We start from the raw sequence: 19,817 nt of genomic DNA, 5'->3' as shown, positions 1-19,817 counted from the left end.
TGGTGTTCTTCGAGATGTGTTGCTCCTATCCATTCCAGACCCGCCCTCCTTCCCCACTGTCGGAATAGCCGGCAAGAAGGAACTGAGGAGCGGACGGGCCGGCTGGGGTATATATACAGCGCCATGGCGGCGCCACTCCAGGGGGCGCCCAGCCGGCCCGCCGGTGTTGCTAGGGTAAAAATGTTCCGAAGAACCGTGCACGCGTGGCGCGCACACCTACAATGGAATGGATAGGAGCAACACATCTCGAAGAACACCAGTTACTACAGGTGAGTAACCGTCTTTTCATCAGACTTAGACCAACTATTTTCAAGCCACAAGAAATCAAGGAAAACTAACAAGAATGTAAAGGTTTCTCTAGTTAACAACAGCTTAAATAAAAATGGTCTCAACATAATTAGACGCAGAGAAAATTCATTAACCTAATATTTCACCATAACAGCTTCTTCTATGTAGTTATGGTCTATCAAGCAAATAGATATTTATGGAGCTTTCAAAGTCTGAATTAATAATAATAAATAACATTTAGCATTTATGTAGCTTTTATATATTCAAAGTGCTGTGTAAACATTAACTAATTAAAAGCCCAGTCCCATTTCCATTTAAGTCAATGACAAAAGTCCTACTGATTTCAGGGCAGGATTATCCTCACAAAACCCCTGGGAAGCATGCAATTACAATCATCCCTATTTCAAAGGTCGGGAGACTGGCTCAGAGAACATTTAAGTGAGTTGCCCAGGGGCACATAGAAAGTTATTGGAAGATCTGGTATTAACACTCAGGATTTCCTGACTCTGCATCCTATATTTGTTCCTCTAGACCACTCCACAATATTATTGATGACACCATGAAAAAAGTGTCTTGTGTGCACACCTCCCTGCCCCTTAAAATGTATATACAATAAATCCATAGGGTCCAAAATATGGGGTGTGGAGAAAGAGAACATGGGAACAATAGTGATCATATTAAAAATCATTATTAAGAAAAAATGTCTTTCCGTGTTTCTTCAAAGAGGAAAGAGCTGGAGACAAACAAGTGGAGAAGGGAACATCCCAAAGTAGGATTCCCTTTACTCAATTGAAAATGAATAAGCAAAAAAGCCATGGTAAGTTCCCTGGGAAGCAGGTGGTGTCTGAGTGCACCACTCATATGGTAGGTCCCAAATGGAAATTATGGGCTATAAAAACAAGGAAAATGCCAATTTACTGCAACTCTGTCACTTGGCACTGTGAAGATGTGCCAGTGGGGGGAAGTACAGGGAAATTCTCCCTTTGTAACCCCACAAAAAGAGTTGAGTGGAAGAAAAATGTAAGGTAAAAAGAATGACGGGTAATTATAGGCCTGTCAGTCTGACATGTATCCCAGGCAAGATAATGGAGTGGCTGATAAGGGACTTGATTAATAAAGAATTAAGGAAGGATAAAATAGTTAATGCCAATCAATATGGGTTTATGAAAAATAGATCCTGTCAAATTAACATTTTTTTAAATGAGATTATTACCTTTATCAACCAAATTTGTAGTGCTGATGCAATGTACATAGAGTTCTGTCAGGCACTGACTTGGTACTGCACAACATCTTGATTAAAAAACTACAATGATATAAAATTAACATGGCACACATCATATTATTAAAAGCTGGCTACCTAACGGGTCTCAAAATATTACTGTAAACAGGAAATCACCATTGAACAGGTCTGTTTCTAGTGGAGGTCCCACACGGATCTATTCTTGGCCTTACATTTTTTAACATTGTTATCAATGACCTGAAAGAAATTTCACTTAAAATATTAAAGTGACAAAGATATTGCAACTGAAATGTAACTACTGCAGATTTACTACTTTACTTACAGTTTAGAACAAAACAGATACTCCTTGTATAAATAAGAGCATTAATACACTTTTTGAAAGGTCTAAATACATAATTACATAGTCTAGGAAGTAATTCACATGTTAAAAGCTCCCTAAATACATATTTGCCCAACAGACCATAACTCCTCAGAAGGAATCGTTGTGGTCTATGGGATAAATTCATAATTGCATAGCTAATAGTTTTAAACTGCACTTTAATAGACCTTTCGGGGTTCCTAAATTACTGCTAAAAACCTTTAAACACCCTATTTGTGTTCTGGGTCTGATTCAAATTAAAGAGTCATATTCTGTATCATGTGTTGCCCAGAACACAATTCTGTTAAAAAAAATTAATAGTTAAGGTTCTACGTCCCAAGTGACGTTATCCTTTTTCTTACCCTCTTGCTCTAAAGTATATGTTCTCAACTGGAGACCATCATGAACATGTAGGCGTGTGAATGAGTGCCCAGGTGTCAAGACCACCTGACCCTTCCTATATTGCTAAATGGCAGGGTATGGTCTCTGCTACATGTGAGAAGGATTCTGGGCAATCCTTCTCACATGGTATGGAAAAGATAAATAGTATTAACAGAGTCCTGCGAACAGTGAGGGATCTTACCCAGTGTTGTCAAATCTCTCAGTGAATGGTATCACAGGTCTAATAATATTTGTTTTTATTCCTAAAGCCCCAGCTCCTGGATTCATGCAATTCAGACAAAAAGTAGTAAGATTCTAGCCTTCACGGTTGTGAAGAAAGTTTGAAAATGTGACCCAAGGGCAGTGTCAGGACTCAGAAACCAGAAGGCAAGTAAAAAACCCAACCCCACGTCTATTATTCTTTGAAAAACTTTCACGATTTTCAAGCCAATCTCATTATTTTCAGCAACCTGACTTATGATGTTTGAGTGCTTGGCTTGGCAGCACTGCTTATTTGTCATTTGTATAGCAATGCCTATGCATAAACAATGGTATTGAAGATGTAGCTTTAGACTTGGCTTACAGCCACCTGTTGTCTTGTCTTTTAAAAAATATATAAATTAGACCATGTTATGTACTTGTAATTAAGAAAGCTTTTACTTTCCGCTCAAATCAGTGCTGTATTGCACTTGGAGTTGTGGGAGCTGCTTGTTAAGACTCCAGCAAATTGAAGTGAGAGGTGATTTTCTTGCCTCTGAAAGAGTTCACTCTCATTCTGGATGCTAGTAAATCATTTCTGTCCCATTATTCAGAGAAAACAGAAAAATACGTCTCCAATGCAAAATTATTTTTATTCAAAATGCCCCCAGCAGCATCAAGTATCAGATATTTTTAAAATAACTCCTGGGGGAAGATATTCTAAGACCTTTACAAGGTCTTCATCACCCTCACCCCAGCTCAGAAATCAAAATGAACACAATGCTAGATCACCAGTAATGCAAAATATTTTTAAGAAATCAAGTATAAACTTCTCTAGCAATGTGCATTTAATATATTTTGCAAAGCAGTTGTATCCTTCATTGGTTATGGTTCTGAAAAAGTATTCGTATACTAAGAAAATGAATGACTAGGCTTCCCAACCTTCTCTCCCTTCTCTCTACAAGAAGCTCAATGTTAAAATATTGGCAGCATATCACTGACTCAAAACAGATGAAGGTCAAGTTTGATGTTAATATGTTCCAGACATACCTTTTCCCACTCTGGATGAACCCATTTAAATCAGTTTGATCTTCAGCCAATTGAACAAAATGTCTCTAACCTTAGGTACAAAAAAAATGTGTACAGGCTGAGCATTTGATTCAAAATCTCGGTGAGTGTGATATTTATGGTGGCTACAAATCCCTAAAATGAAAGTCTACATTGGAAATCTTTGAAAGAAAAAACAGGAAGACAAGAAAAAGTAGCACTGAAGAATAAGTCTTTACACAGAGCTTACCCAAAACTACCAAATTATTTTTAGAAGACAATAAAGACTCAATATCATGAGCTAGCATTATCTGCACACTGGAGAACAATCTCAGCCAGGCAAGATTAAATTATACATGCAGTTATTTGTAACATACCATTGAGAAGTCAAAGTTAAACCTTGTGTGCCATAACTGTCAAACATCTGGATCGATAGAAAAGAAAATTCTGCTAGTCTCATAAGACAAAGTCAGTAAGGTATGTCAAGAGGTATGACAGGATTGTGACATTTGCTATCTCTAGCATTTTAATGAAATATGGGCTGGCGATTACTGACTGGTAATTAAATAAATATGTATCTGAATCCAAAGTGATTTTCCCCTGAATGAGGGAGGATGTGAAGGGACAGTCTTTGTTCCAAAGAAAGAAAAACAACTGCTGATCACACTATCTTTGACATGTGCCCGCCAGGTTGTTGATTGCATCTTGGAAAAGTGCATGTCTTATTTACTTGTTTTAAAGCTAGGAATATGGCACAGTTGGAACTATGCTGAGATAGTAAAAAAACCCTAATAATTTGTGACTTGAACAGCTTTTCTGAACAGAGATTTTTTTCCACAAAATGTTAACTACAATCCACAACCAAAGAAAATCCTTCACATAAATTACAGCTTCCACCTTACAGAAGAAGTGGAACTGCTAAACACTGAGGATGGGGTGGAGATTAAAGATAATCTAGGCCTGGTCTAACTTCTAAACAAATATTTTTCCTCAGTTTTTAAAAAGGTAACAAGGACCTTAGGGGTAGTGGCAGAGGGTCTAATGGAAATGAGGACATGGGAATAGAAATTACCACCTCTCAGGTAGAAGTCAAACTCAAACAGTTTAATGGGACCAGATTGGGGGGCCAGATAGTCTCTATCCAAGAATATTACAGGAACTGGCACATGAAATTGCAAATTCAAGAGCAAAGAATTTATAATGAATCTGTAAACTCGGGAGTTGTACCCTATGACTGGAGAACTGCCTATTTTTAAGAAAGGGGAAAAACGTGATTCAGGACACTACAGCCTTGTTAGTTTGACCCCAAGGTCTTGGAACACATTTTGAAAGAGAAAGCAGTTAAGGACATACAGGTAAATGGGATAAAATGGTTTTACAAAAGGTAGATTGTGCCAGACCAACCTGATCTCTTTCTTTGAGAGGATGACTGATTTTTTTATACCGAGGAAATGTAGTAGATCTAACCTACCTGGATTTCAGTAAGGCATTTGATACATTTCTACATGGGAAATTATTAGGGAATTGTAGAAGATGGGGATCAATACAAGAATTGAAAGATGGGTAGGGAATGGTTAAAGGGGAGAGTACAACAGGCCACAGTGAAAGGTGAACTGTCAGGCTGGTGGGAGGTTACTAGTGGAGTTCCTCAGGGATCAGTCTTGGGTCCAATCTTATTTAACATTTTCATTAATGACCTTGGCACAAAAAGTGAGCGCATACTAATAAAATTTGCAGATGACATAAAGTTGGGAGGTATCGCCAATGAGGAGGAGGACTGGAATATCATACAAGAAGATCTGGATGATCTTGAAAACTGGGGTAAAAAAAATGGGATGAAATTTAATAAAGTGCAGGGTCATGCACAAATTTTTTTGCTATAAGCTGGGGATTCATGAGTTGCAAGCAACAGAGGAGGAGATTTCTCAGTGTTTCTTGGTGTTTTGGTCGATCACGGGATGACTGTGAGCTGCCAGTGTGATGTGGCCGTGAAAAAGGCTAATGCATCAGGTGCAGGTGTTTTTAGTAGAGATAGGGAAGTGTTAGTACCATTATACAAGGCACTGGTGAGAGTTCATCTGGAATACTGTGTGCAATTCAGGTCTCCCATGTTTAAGAAAGATGAATTCAAACTAGAACTGGCGCAGAGAAGGGTTACTAGAATGATCAGAGAAATAGAGAACCTATCTTGCAAGAGGAGACTTAAGGAGCTTGGCTTGTTTAGCCTAATCAAAGACAGGCTGAGAGGAGATATGTTTGCTCTCTATACATCCATCAGAAGGGTTAAACACCAGGAAGAGAGGAATTATTTAAATTAAGTGCCAATGTTGGCCCAAGAACAAATGGATATAAAACTGGCCATTGACAAGTTTAGGCTTGAAATTAGAAGAAGATTTCTAACCATCAGAGGAGTGTGAAGCTCTGGGACAGCCTCCCAGAAGGATTAGTGGAGGCAAAAAATCTAAGTGGTTTCCAGACTGAGCTTGATTAATTTATGGAGGAAATAGTATGATGAGATTATCTACATTATTATCTATCTAATGGCCCATATACAACTGCTAGTAGCAAATATTATTCCTGAGGGAATTCTGCGCAAAAAAAATAATAAAAAAAAATCAAACAATATTTTAAAAGTCTGCAAAATTCTGCAAATTTTATTTGTCAATAAGTAAATGTGGAGTCTCCAGCTCAGGTGACTGGCTGCAAAGAGGTGGGAGCTCACCTTGCAGCCCTCTTCACCCCCCGCCCCCTTCCCCTGGGCCACAGACTGAGCAGGGAGGCTGCAGCTGGCCCTGACACAGTGCAAGGGCCAGGCCTGCCCTAGAAACACTTTGGCACCCTACTCCTCTGCAACAGACATACCAGGTGTGGGCAGGCAGGCTGAGCTCAGCAGGATCCAAGCATATGGGGGGGGGCAAGAGGGTTCTGTGTTGGGGCAATCTGGGTGTGGGCAGCTCAGTGAGGAATTTGGATGCACAGGGGCTCATTGAGTGGTTCTGACTGTGCGGGGGAGGGTCAAGGTGAGGGTGGTTGGGGCTCAGCGGTGGGGGGCTGGGTGTGGGCACTCATTGTTGTGCAGAAAACAGGATGGCTCCCAGCACACAGAAAGCGAGCACAACCAACACAAGAACCCAGGAGGCGGTATCCAGCTGCAGAGTCAGCAAGGGGCACCCTCTTTCAACTGGGTAGCCCTGCACTCGCAGAAATGGTGTGCAGGGGGCAGGGCAGTGGCACATCACCCAGTGTGCCCCCCCTCAATGCCTCACCTCTGTTTTCTGGACATGTGCAGAGGCACAAAATTCCCCCAGGAGTAAAATATTTCCAAGGGCCAGAGATGGGGAGGGCTCTGAGTTACTACAGAGAATTCTTTTCCAGGTGTCTGGCTGGTGAATCTAACTGATTGCCATATTTGGGGTCATGAAGAAATCTTCCCCCAGGTCAGATTGGCAAAGACCATGTTTTGTTTTGTTTTTTTGTTGTTTTTTTGGGGGGTGGGGGCTTCCTCTGTAGTGTGGGGCATGGCTCATTTGCTGGTTTAAACTAGAGTACATGGTGTATTCTTTTTAACTTGATGTCTTTAAATCATGATTTGAGGGCTGCAGTAACTCAGCCAGAGGTTATAGCTCTATTGCAGGAGTGGGTAGGTGAGGTTCTGTAGCCTGCAATGTGCTGAAGTTCAGACCAGGTGATCACAATTGTCCTTTTGGGCCTTAAAGTCTACACAAAACAAGGAAAGCAAAGAAATTCAAAGTGCAAGCTTCTTGATTCATGGATCACGGATCCAATAAACTGCAGTAGCTTCCTTGGAAATGTTGTGGTCAGTCATGTCATTCCTGCTGCCAAATGTACATACACACTAAATCTTCATGCAAAAAATCCTGATTTTTTTTAAAATGGAAAAATGTTCCCAGGAGTGTGTGTAGTAACCTAATCTAAAGTCACAGTAGTGTGTTGATTATTTCATATTTCAAAATGTCAAAAGTTAGTAAACCAACACACTTACCATGTGCTTACTTTTCTATTTTAAAGTGAAAATATTCTGTGAATTACAAAGAAGCATATTAAGCCAGTAAATTTGCAGTTATAGGGTATAAAATCTTTAAATCACTATTTGAGGACTTCAATAACTCAGTCAGAGGTTAGGGGTCTATTACAATGTGCAGGAGGTCAGACTAGATGAGCACGATTGTCCCTTTCTGACCTTAAAGTCTATGAGTAAATGAGTCTAAAGCAGGTGAAATTCCACTGGTGTACCTCGGGTAATTCAACTGAAGCTGACAGAGAAACATCAATGCTGAATTTGGCCCATAATTTTTAAGAAGCTGCTCCTTTTATTTGCAGGGCAGAGGGCAACACACACACACACCTCACCCCCACAGAGTTTCAGGGCTGCATCCTTATATGTCATAATTAACTTACACAGTGGAGTTGAAAACCCTGGAAAAAATGGATTTATAATAGAAAATTTCACAACCAATGATTTCATATTTAGAGTCTATGGACAATTGACAAAAATATTCTCAGCCCGTCATTTGTTTTAATGGCTAAATTCTCAGGGGGAAAAAAAGTGACTTCTAGGGCACTTGGCAAGCACTGCATTTAAAAATGTGTCTAGAAAAGTATGTGTTTGCCAACTGAAGAAAAAGCTAAGAAGCAGAAGATAAATTAAATAGCAGAGAATAATCAATCAAGGTGCTAAAATGATAGACGACAACTAAACTGAAGCCCCAAGGAGGTATGTAGACAGCCATTTTGCAAAATTAAGTTGCATAACTAGTATATCTCAAAACACTACAGAATCTAAATCTATGTCTGAGGTTTCTCAGCTGAAAATGTAATGTTGTAGCCCTAATATCAGATACAGATAAGTGATGGGGGAAGGAAAATAGCTTTTGTGCATAAGAATTCATGAGCAGGCAAGTCACAAAGAATGTACTGCTTTCACCAGTTCTTAGAAGACAACAACAAGAGAGGAAAAAACAAATAAATCATACTATTCTGTGCAAATGCTATACCCTGCAGTAACAAAAAGTCTGGACTTTCATAGAAATTACGTAAAATCAATTTATGTGAGAACACTATGGAGTAAGTCAGGTAGTGTGAGCATTAGAATGAATTATTTTATCCATAGCTGTGGTATATGTACACAAGTCTTGATGGGCAATCAGAAAACTAGGAGCATGGGGAATGAGGGTGACTGCATGCTGCTTCTAGATTTTAAAGCATGTATATTATTTTAATGAAACATAACATTATCCTGATTGCCATGAAAGATTCAGAAAGCACTGACTTATTTCTTTTCAAATTATATAAATCCATCTTATACAAAATTGACCGTTTCAAAATCGAAATACCTGCTTCTCATAGGAACTGTTTATTTGGATATTACAATACATTAATGTTCTATACTATGGTAGCTTCAGAACAGAAGTTAGAGTAAACAACACACTATAATTCTGGGTATTTGTGAGCTAATAAGCAAAACACGAATTCAATTCTTCTAGAATTAATGGAGTGAAACTGCCCATGCAATTATTTTCAATAGAATAAGTCCACTCTCATCTCATTGTAGCAGACTATAGTTCTACCAGGCTCCTCTTGCACTGACTGTTGATTTGAGCAGTCTCCTAATTTATATTACATTACATGAATTTGTCTTTATTATGCATAAATAATGGAAAAAAACCTGTCATTAACCAGACAGCCATTAAAAACCATCAAAGCTGTCAATTACATGATAAACCAAAATATGTGTAGTGACAGATGAAATTTGATTGCAGTTAAATGCAGAAGGATGATGAACACCGCTTGTGGTACACATATTGCAAGATTATTTTCTTCCTCCACAGCCGCACGATTCTGAACTTTTAAAATATCAAAGACAAATGACAAGGGCTGCTGCATTTTAAATGAAGATGGTAAAAGTTAAAAATCACAGAATAGTTTGCATCCCCCCCTTCCCCCACTAACTTTGGTGTCTAAGCTTTTTAAGCCAAAGCTAAGATGACTGCCCCTTCCGTGATCCTTTTCTGTCTTTGCATGAACTCTCATTAAAATAAACAGAAATGAGCAGAGCTCTAGGAACTTCTATTAAAGTCAATAGGAAGATGGGAGGTAAGTCAGCCCCTTCGTTATCACTAGTTCTATAGCAAGCAGACAAAGATGTAATAATGATATGGGATGGCAATTTTTTAAACATAATGGGACAATTAACTTGCATGCAACTTAAGCACGTGCTTAATTTAAGTACTTGCTTAAGTGCTGTCTTGAATAAGAATGTTTTTATTAATCAGAGCTTTATAGATTTGGAAGATACTATTCACGTTATTGCAAATGTACTCTACAAGTCTACATCGTGACCTTGCTTGAGTCACTCCTAAAGTGTAAGAAGCAGTGTATTTTTAACAACAAAGGAAACCCATCAGAGACACATAGACTAGATATATGCCTGCCTAAACAAAGTGAGTGCATAATTGTATATGCATAACCTGTGATTTTCCTTGCTCATCCACCTTGATGGTGTGTATTATATCTTCAATGGTTTGTCATCAAGTCCCTAATATTGCAATCATATGTACACAGATAGAATGGGCACTGGTGTTGGAGTCAACAGAGCTCCATGCAAACACAGGGATATGCTCATGCAGATCCATTTGTGAGTTTGGGGCCTGACCCAAAGGCCACTGAAGATAATGGGAATTAGGAAAGTATCCCTATTCAGGACAGTACTTCAGCAAGTCCTTAACTTTGGGATAAAAACAACGAGGGTGCATCTGAAGAAATGGGGGTTTTTATCCACAAAAGCTTATGCCCAAATAAACCTGTTAGTCTTTAAGGTGCCACCGGACTCCTTGTTGTTTTTGTGGATACAAACTAAGATGGCTACCCTCTGAACTTTGGGATGTAATTATTTGCCTAAAATTAAGCATATCCTTAAGTGTTTTCCTGAACTGGGGTATTAGGCTGAATATCTGAAGAAGTCTGTCTTCTGTTCATTTTCTGGGCACCTGTAAGCACACTATAAAATAACACATCAACATAATTCAAAATGTCAAATTTTATAGCTAAACAAGGTGAGCATTTAATGCAATATTCATTATATTTGTCCTACTTTTGAGATAAGGTCTGTATTTTTATACTAACTCTAGACATTTCAGGATTTTCATTCCGAGAAATGGTTGAGAAATAAAAATACTTTAAAATGGTAATATATAATTTATTATCCCAGGTCAAATGAATGTATAAGGAATACTAGTGCATAAGGAATGTACAATTCATGTGAAAAATATTAAGTTGAATGGTAAAAAGCCAATGTGAGTTGAATGTACTCTACATGATTGGATGTATAGCCTGATCGAGTTAGTAATGTGACTTATTGCAGATGATGGGTGTAAGATAAAAATACATTTCTATGTTTATTTTAATTTCTAATATATACTCCAAAGAGGATATTAAATAAATTATGTATTACAAATGTTAAATAATCACTGTATTTTTCCATTTCTGTAATTATACATTTATGGATAGGGCATTTATATTCTATAACCATAATACCATGACTGATAAATTAAGTAATGGATACTCTGAAAAGGTTCCATCATCCTATTCTGCCAGAGGGAGGGAAGGAAGCTGAATGTGATGGAGCACCAGTGAAAGTTGATTAATTTATTTTCCATATACACAAATAAATCCACACTCTTTTGAAACAGCTGTTTTATTTAAAAAGTTCTGGCAAGTTAGCGGAGGAAGACAAGTGAGGAGGACTTGTGAGAGTATGTGAATGTGTAGGGAGGATAGAGAAATTCACCTTCTATAGACAGAAATATAGCGGTTCATGAAATTTCTTGTAATGCATAAACCATTAATGCAATACAAAATATTGGGGAGTTGCTACAATCCATGTACACCTCCATCAATGATTTGCTGCTAGAACCTAAATCTTTGAGGCAAAATTATAATTGATTTATTTGCACCTTTTTCCAATGTCAAAAAGCTATCCTTTTGCAGGTCTAACTTCAAATACAAATTGCAACAGCTCATCCATATTTCATGTTTTGCAATCCCTCTCAATTTCCTTAGATATATGTGTGAGAATCTATTCACTGCATTATCAGGTTGCCTTGACACACATGACCTCTATCCCATACTACACTTGGAAATTAAACATTTTGCCTATTTTAGGACACTAGTTTAGCTTGTAATTTCAATTTTATCCATAGTGGCTGATTTGTATACTGTAATATTTTAACCTGAAATGTACTAAAAGCCAAATCTGTGAAGAGGAAGAAAGGGTGATTTTTGGGTGGGAGTGTTTGGTGAGAAACTAAGTGAGGTTAGGGGTTGTTATGGTGGGGAGGAGGAGTGGATGGGGTTACGATCAGTAGGAAATGGGGGAAAACAATTGCAGGAAGGGGTAAAGTTTGGGGTGAATGGACAAAAGTTGTAGGGAATGAACAAAGTGTAAAATATTAAACATTTTGCAATAATAAAAATATATTTAGTATAGTTAAAAATGGGAAATAAGAGCTCAGGGTTGGTTGCAATCATTATACTGGTTGATGGATAAAACATTTAAAAAATGTTGCTTTCTTTTTAGATAAGCTGCATAGGGCATGCATTCACTTTATGCTGGTAAAGTGCCTACTTTTGGGTGCTATATGAACAACAGCAAAGGTAGAGCTTAAGGTTTTCAAAGAAGCGTACCACTTGAATCAGCATTAACAGAATGTCACACAATTCCTTTCATGATGTCAGTGATTAACGGAATCTTAAAACCATTCACTGAACCTGGGTACATACAGAGATCAAGGGCTGTATTCTGGCTTTTAAAAATTACATATATAAATTCCCCCATGGGCCCCCCCATGGATCTTCTATGCACCCAAAGTATATTGGCCACACTATGTTGCTGAAGAGTCTTCACAATATGTGATTCTATTCTATTCTATTTAGGATTATACAACAAACTAGTTATCTGAATAGAGATTTCAAATATGACCATGAAAAGGCTCTCATTTCCACTATACATATATTTACAAAGCATAGTAAAGAATAGTATATGTCTTATGTACAATACACGTTGCCCACAATATTCTGCCACAAAGAGGCAGCCTCTACTAGTGCATAATGCACAGCAGCTCTTTGGATTGAACTGTAAATAGAAATGCTTTAAACACATTTATTTATGCTGATTATCAGAGAGTTGTCACTTCTGATACCCAAAGATACAGGACTAATATACCTTTTGCTACTTTCTGCAAAGAATACTATTGAGGATTGGAAATAAAAACACTGTCTGCATTTTTTTCAGACCACAATTTGAACTTCATCACCAACCTGAAAAATTCTTTTAAAAGAAGATACCTTATTATTCACAACACAGACATCATGGTTCATTGTCTGATCTCTGCAGACAATTTTAATTTCCTGATGCATCATGAAGCAGTAGAAATCAAAGACTAATCTTTACAGAACAGCTGTATGTTTTAAGCTTGTAGGTGACTATGTCAGCACTTTGTGATTCTGAACTAACGATTAAATAGATAACATGAGCACACAGAATTCTCTCCCCACCCTGTCCACATTGAATGAATTGTATATCTCAAACCCAAGAGCCAGCTATTCTTTTATCACTAAACTACATAGAATCCCAGATTTGACAAATTTTAGTTTATTCTTTATTACTTTGCTAACTTCCAGTATTACAACAATGCACTTTTGTTAACAAAACAAAAAAAAGTAAAAGCAACACCAATATTTTCACTATGTACTGACCCAAAGATACGTTGCATGGATTATCATGATCTTATCTAAGAGGATTATAGGGTAAATTAATAAAAATCCACTCCAGTGAAATGAAATTGAGTTTTCAGAGAAGGCAGAAATTGCTTACTACACTAAATTTCTTACACAGGTAGAAGAAAGGCAAATGTAGAAAGTTACCTACAGTAGGGTTAAAAAAAAACAAACAATGTTCATCTTTCTAGTGTGTAATCAAACTACTTACTGTTCAGAGTACAGATTCTGTGACCAAATATTTTCTTTGTTCAGGATTCCAGGTTTCTGTAAGAAAAACATTAATTTGATTTTTCATATGCATAAAACAAATCAGGTCAATTACTTCATGCCACAGGTTTGCCTTTTTAGTTAACTTGTGTACGCTCTAAGGGTACGTCTACACCACAAATGCAGGTGTCATTGCAAACCAGGTAGGCTACCAACACTAGTTTGAATTTAGCTAGAGCTGGTACTAATTTCACTAGCTTTAACAATAGCAGTGAAGACAAGGGAGTACAGATCCTGGTGTGGGCCAGCAACCAGAGAACATACACAGAATCCCGAATGGGCCTGTAGTGAGGCGACTAACCCCCATCACCACATCTTTACTATCACTGTTACCCAGACCAGCTCAATCAAAGCTATCGTGGCTATTCCTACCCATGCTACAATCACAGCTTCATTTACAATGTAGACGTAGCCTAAGATTTACAGCCCAGGTTTACCGTGGGAAGAAAATCTTCAAGGTTCCCTTTCCAAAGATTCCTTTGAACCCAGTGGTTTTGACTCTTGTACCCTGCAGGAGAAGCAGAGAGTTTGCCCCCCCGAGAACCCATGGATTGTCCAATACCTTCTGAAATCTGGGCCTCTGAGGCACTCCTGAGGCTCTCCTCAACTCTTATACTGACAGGCCTTCACCTAGGGATAATGCCCCCTGAAATCCTCCACTTAAATTTCACATTCTGGTTGTATTAACTCTTAAACAGGGTCCTCATGAAAGTGAAGAGGGTGGGGACATACACGATTTCTTCCCTGTTACTGCCACAGCCTTCTCCCTCCCCTGCCAGAGGAAGAGTGGGGAAACTGCTGCAGGGGTGCCTCATGCCTCCTCCACCTTGTCATGCAGTCAGCTATATGATAAGCAGTGATCACAGCATACCAGCTACCTCACCATTGTCGGGTGTTTTATAGGCATCACAGCAGAGATGAGTTTTAGAGCTGGATTTGGAGGCGTGTAACACAGTGACTTCACAGTTTGTTACAAGGAGCAATTCCCATGCATAAAGGCAGCATGGTGAAAACAGTAAGGTGTTTGAGGGAAATTTGGACTACTGGGCAAAGGTAGGCATCATTGGCAGAACTCGATGGTTGCTAGGATATAAGAGTTAAATGGAGGGAAGGGCGAATCTTTGAAGGAACTTAAAAGTGAAGATGAGCAATTTGTTTGATGCAGTGGAGACTAGAAAGCCAGGTGGAGGGTTACAAAGAGAGGTAAATGCACTTTTACCTCAACGTTTCTACAGAAGAATGGCACTGGCAGTATCTAGGGCTGGGCTCTTCGAAAACCTTTAAACCATATCATATCAATCCTTATCACATTTTTTAAAAAGATAATTTGTTATTCCCTCCACCATCCCACTCCAAATTAGTTAACCCTGCAACTATGTTTTATGACACAATTAGCAAATGACTCCGCTTGTAAATTATTCTAAATCTGCTTCCCTCCTTTTTTTTATTAAAGCATTAATTTTAGCTCCTGTGCTGTTCTTCCAGTCACTGTGGTGCCCCAAAAATCATCCTTTCACATATCACAGCTAGAGACACCTGCTGGACAATAGAGCTGGATGGGTTACATATTCCATTATATTGAAAAAAACAACATTATTCTGCAGCCCTTGGGATAGAACATTAATTTTTAAACTTTTTCAAAACTATATGTTCTAGCTCCTCCATCTAGCAGAGTCACTGGTATGACAAAATGACAAAGAGTTCTGGAGCAATGAAGTAATAGAAAATTGACTGGCAGGATTACAGAAGACCATTATTTCAAAAAGAAGAGGTTAAGTTTAGAAAAATCTAGCAACACATAGCTGTGGGATGAACTAATATCCTCTCCAGATTTTTCAGTTCAGCTGTGAGTAATCGCATGCATGTATATAGAACAATGACTTTGCTCATTCTTAGATACGATATAAATTCTGTTGATTCTGCCATTGTTGGGCCTAATCCAAATTCCTGGATGCAAGCTTCTTATTTCTACAGTGGGCTGAACCAAACCTCTAGATCGGGGTGGGCATTAGGGCTTTGGATCTGGGCCGCAGGATTGCCACGCTGTGGTGCTGTGGACCCCGCACCGCTGCTTCCGGCACCATGTCCCTGCAGCTTCTGGGGAAGAGGGCTCTGTGCGCTGTCCTTGTCTCCAGTCACCGCCTCCAGCAGCTCCCATTGGCCAGGAATGGGGAACTGCAGCCAATGGGAGCTTCGGGGGAGGTACCCGCAGGGGAGGTCAGCATGCGGATCCCTCTGTCCCCCCCACCCCAGGGGCTGCAGGAAGCCTGTCTTAGCCCCACTGCGTGCTGCTGCCACCCCGGAGCCACTCCAGGTAAGCAGCGCTGGGCCGGAGCCCACACTCCGAATCCCTGCCGCACCCCAACTCCCTGCCCTGAGCCCCCTTGCACACCCTGCCCCCTTCCTGCACCCAAACCCCCTGCCCCAGCCCTACATTCATGGCCCTGCATGCAATTTCCCCACCCAGATGTGACTCTCGGGCCAAAAAGTTTGCCCACCCCTGCTCTAGATCAAACTTTGGTTCAAATGCTCCAAAATTTGGGAATTTGAAATTCAGACCCAAATCTGAACCTTCCCAAATTGTAGCATATTCACATTTGGTTCATTACAAAGATATGCTTCAGCTAGAAATTTGGATCCAAACCTGATCCTGGGGTTCAGATCCATCTGTACATTTAGTATTAAAACAGATAGAACTATCGGGCCTCAGACAAATTAACACACAGTCACACCTGCGCTGTTGTATACTGTCTCAGTCTTACTCTGTTTATACAAGCTGTCTGTGTCAAGCTGTGTCATATTATCACTATGTGTCTCAGATGAAAACTATTTCTTTTTACCATAAAGACAGAGAATGCCAGAGAAAGTTATGAAAATATAGATCCCTACTTGAGTATTAATCGAAAAGGACTGAATAAAAATATAGTCTCTTCCCCAGAGAAGACAAAAAAAGTGAAACAAAATTATGCAACATCATGATCATGTCAGGTGGTTTATTAAGTGAAAAATAAAGAGAGCCTGTCTACCTTCCTTGGTGTTAACACAGGGAGTGTTCCTCAAGGTAGTAATGGTACACAGGTTAGGCTACAGTTTGTGACATATTAACAGCCTTGAATAAATAATTTAAAAAAAAATCATAGCACAATGACCAGAAAGCTTTGCGTAGACTAAATACTGAAATTCTTCTCAAAGTTACTATCAGAGTTCAGAAATACAATAGAGATACAAAAGAAATAAAAAATACATACTGTAAAAGGAAGATAAAAATGTCTCTACAATGGGAGTTCATCTGTGCTTCTATTGCTTACTATTAAACAGAATATTTTTGATGAGATGTGCTGGAAGATTAATTTACTCAGCTTTAGTTATGGGCTCCTGTGGGTCTTCAATGCGAAAGATCCCCTGTAGTGACAACTACATTTCCAAAGCTACAGATGTAGCATCTGTCACATTACTAGTCTCTTGCACAATTTGGTTTCATTTCAATGGTATTTGAAAGGAAACAGTTTTCTAATGAAAGCCATTAGAAATACCCACAGAATAAAATACATTTAGATATGCTTGGCTGCATTTTACAATATCTGTTTGAAGCATAATCTATATTTTACATATGGTGTCTACAAAAGATACTTCAGGGCACTAACCAGTCACATAAATAACCTGCAACGTCTATTTCATTTACTCATGATTACTCACCCAACAAAATAAAGCCATTTTGGGTCTCATTTTAACTCCTCCACCCCTAGTTACACAGAATAGTACCCTACTATGAGAACAGTTCCATTAAGTAAGGGGATCAAAATAAACCTAGTCCAATATGCCAAGTATGTTGATATAGGGTGAAATCTTAATACATTGGCAAGGGGAGTTCAATGGAGCCAGAATGTCACCTATACATTTAAAATAAATAGGGGTTTGTTTTGTTTTAAATCATTTAAATAGAATAGAAGTAGATGGGAACTTGTTACTAGAAACATGGAACCCCTCTACTTTATAAAAACATTAGCAAACTAGACCCCCCTCTATTTTATGCTTCGTTCTTCTCTGAGAGACCTGTTTTCAAAAGAGTAGCTGTGTAGTAATTAAACATTTTTCAAGACTTGTTGGACCATTTGTGACAGTTTTACTTTATTACTGTTTTGCACGCACAACACTCCCAAGATGAATGGGGCGGTCTATTCTATATGGAGATAACAATTCCTATCTCCTTAAATTTTTGGATCAATATGTCCAGGTTCTGTTTAGTTTATTGTGTATTTACATATGTATTCTTTTGAACACTGGGAATATTTTCCAAACTGGACTTTCTTTATTTTGAGATAATAAAGTAATGATGGCATATGACAGATTTGGCTATAATTTTACATTTGAACTACATGAAACTTTTCTTATAAAAAACAGAAGCCACATGAAATTGTGCATTACTCACTGGAACAACTTACCAAATATTGTGGTGGATTCTCCAACACTGAGGATTTTTAAATCAAGATTGGGTGTTTTTTCTAAAAGATCTGCTTTAGGAATTATTTTAGGGAAGTTCAATGGGCCATGTTATATAGGAGGTCAGACTAGATGGTCACAATGGTCCCTTCTGATCTTGGAATCCATGAATCTATAAACTTGCTTCGTTTCTGGTTTTGCAGTAAATTTGAAATTTAGCTCAGGTTCACGGAGATGCCTTTGAATTTTTCATTGACCCCGGGCAGATTTATGGTTTTATGTAGATACCAGGTGATGTCAAATTAGTTTCATTTTGAATTTTGGGATTGCAAAACCATGCAAATTGAAATCAAAGTGTGAAATAAAACTGCTGGGCTTTGTGAAGCTGGATTTAAAACCTCAACTGCAAATTGTAAATTTAGTTTAATGTCAGCAAAGCAGATGGGAATTTAAAATCTTGTTCTCAGCCTTAGAACCCTGACTACCATCACAGAGATAAAACCGGATTATTTGAAGACTGGAATTATACTGTATGATGACTTACATGGATGTTCTTAAGACATAAAAATGGTACCTCAGAAAGCCAAGCTAATATTCTGATATGTAATATTATGTAGAAAGCCGGTCTGTATCTTAAATCAAAATACATAACCTACATAAATTCCAGATCTGCAACAAATTAGATTTATTTTGAATAGAGGGAGTTGTGTAAGTTTGTTAAGTGCCTGACATATTCATATGAAAGTTGCAATGTAGTGCAATTTCAAACGCTTTCCCAATATTCATATTCAAATATTTAATAAGCTTAATTTGCTCAATATGTCTGTAACATTAACTGTAAGTAACATTGATTTTGTTGAAGCCTCAAATAATTCACAGCACAGATCTAAGGATTAGTTTAGCATGGGATTTAAAGCACACACTGTGAATCCGTATACAACCACCACTTAAAACACTATCCATTCAGGCCCAGATGGATTGCTATAGCAACAGAATCCCAAATACCAGGTTTGTAAGTAACAAAAATGTAAATTATTGATGAACTCAGAGTTGTCTCTCTCTTGGACACCCTCCTATTCAGACACCAAACCTTATGGTTAGAGTGCAGAGAAAAGGTTGATATGCAATTTCTTCAGCACAGTAAGCACTAATCTCAAGGGATTTCATTAAATCTTTGGGCTTAAATTTTTATTCTTGGAACAGCAGTCAGCAGAGATTACATTAAAACAGGCACTATTCAGGTCATTACTGTCTGAACTGAGGCCTTTAATGTAATAGAATGGAAACCTTCTTTTAAATATACGAGGAAAAACAAAAAGACTAAATATGATTCATTAAGTTCATAAATTTTAAATGACAGCATTCACCACCATATAAACAAATGGTAGAAGTATACAGCAAAAAATAATATCCATTTTACTTTACAAATATGTTAGTACTGAATGGTTGTGGGTGATGACTCAAACAGTTTGGTGAGAGAATAATGAAGGGAAGAGATGTTCAATAGTCATTGCTATGTTGTATACCAAAAATGTGTAGCAGAAAGTGCTCTGCTGAGCAGACACACCACAAACACACATGTATTATACAAAACGTTTGATTTAAATCTGAGAACTATTCAGTATTGTTAAAAAGTAAAGTTTCATAGGCAATGCAAACACTGATCTGGGCCATGTTTTCAAACAGCCCTCTAAAATTGTGCACAGGTCTGGATAAACCTAGGTACACTTACCAAATGTGCACTCCTACGTACACTTACCAAATGAGAGCAAACAGTGTTCCTGCCACTAGATGTCACTG

General features: G+C 38.3%; 1 protein-coding gene across 10 annotated transcripts in view; it reads right to left on the bottom strand.

Moving 5' to 3' along the window:
* Nucleotides 1-19,817, bottom strand: part of SYT1 (synaptotagmin 1) — a 514,215-nt gene that overhangs the window by 311,839 nt on the left and 182,559 nt on the right. For 6 of the 10 annotated variants that reach the window (XM_044979638.1, XM_044979630.1, XM_044979673.1 and 3 more), the window contains one exon: nucleotides 13,519-13,574. The exons of 2 other annotated variants lie outside the window; for them this stretch is intronic. The gene's annotated coding sequence lies outside the window, so the exon portion shown is untranslated. Of the gene's footprint in view, nucleotides 1-13,518; nucleotides 13,575-14,796; nucleotides 14,856-19,817 lie in introns of all 10 variants that reach the window. 2 more of the 10 variants (XM_044979646.1, XM_044979614.1) reach the window with 1 other exon arrangement.

The sequence above is a fragment of the Mauremys mutica genome, chromosome 1 (assembly GCF_020497125.1).
Source record: "Mauremys mutica isolate MM-2020 ecotype Southern chromosome 1, ASM2049712v1, whole genome shotgun sequence".
Classification (NCBI taxonomy): domain Eukaryota; kingdom Metazoa; phylum Chordata; order Testudines; family Geoemydidae; genus Mauremys; species Mauremys mutica.
The sequence above is the reverse complement of the archived record's forward strand: the minus strand, read 5'-3'. Positions and strand labels throughout refer to the sequence as shown.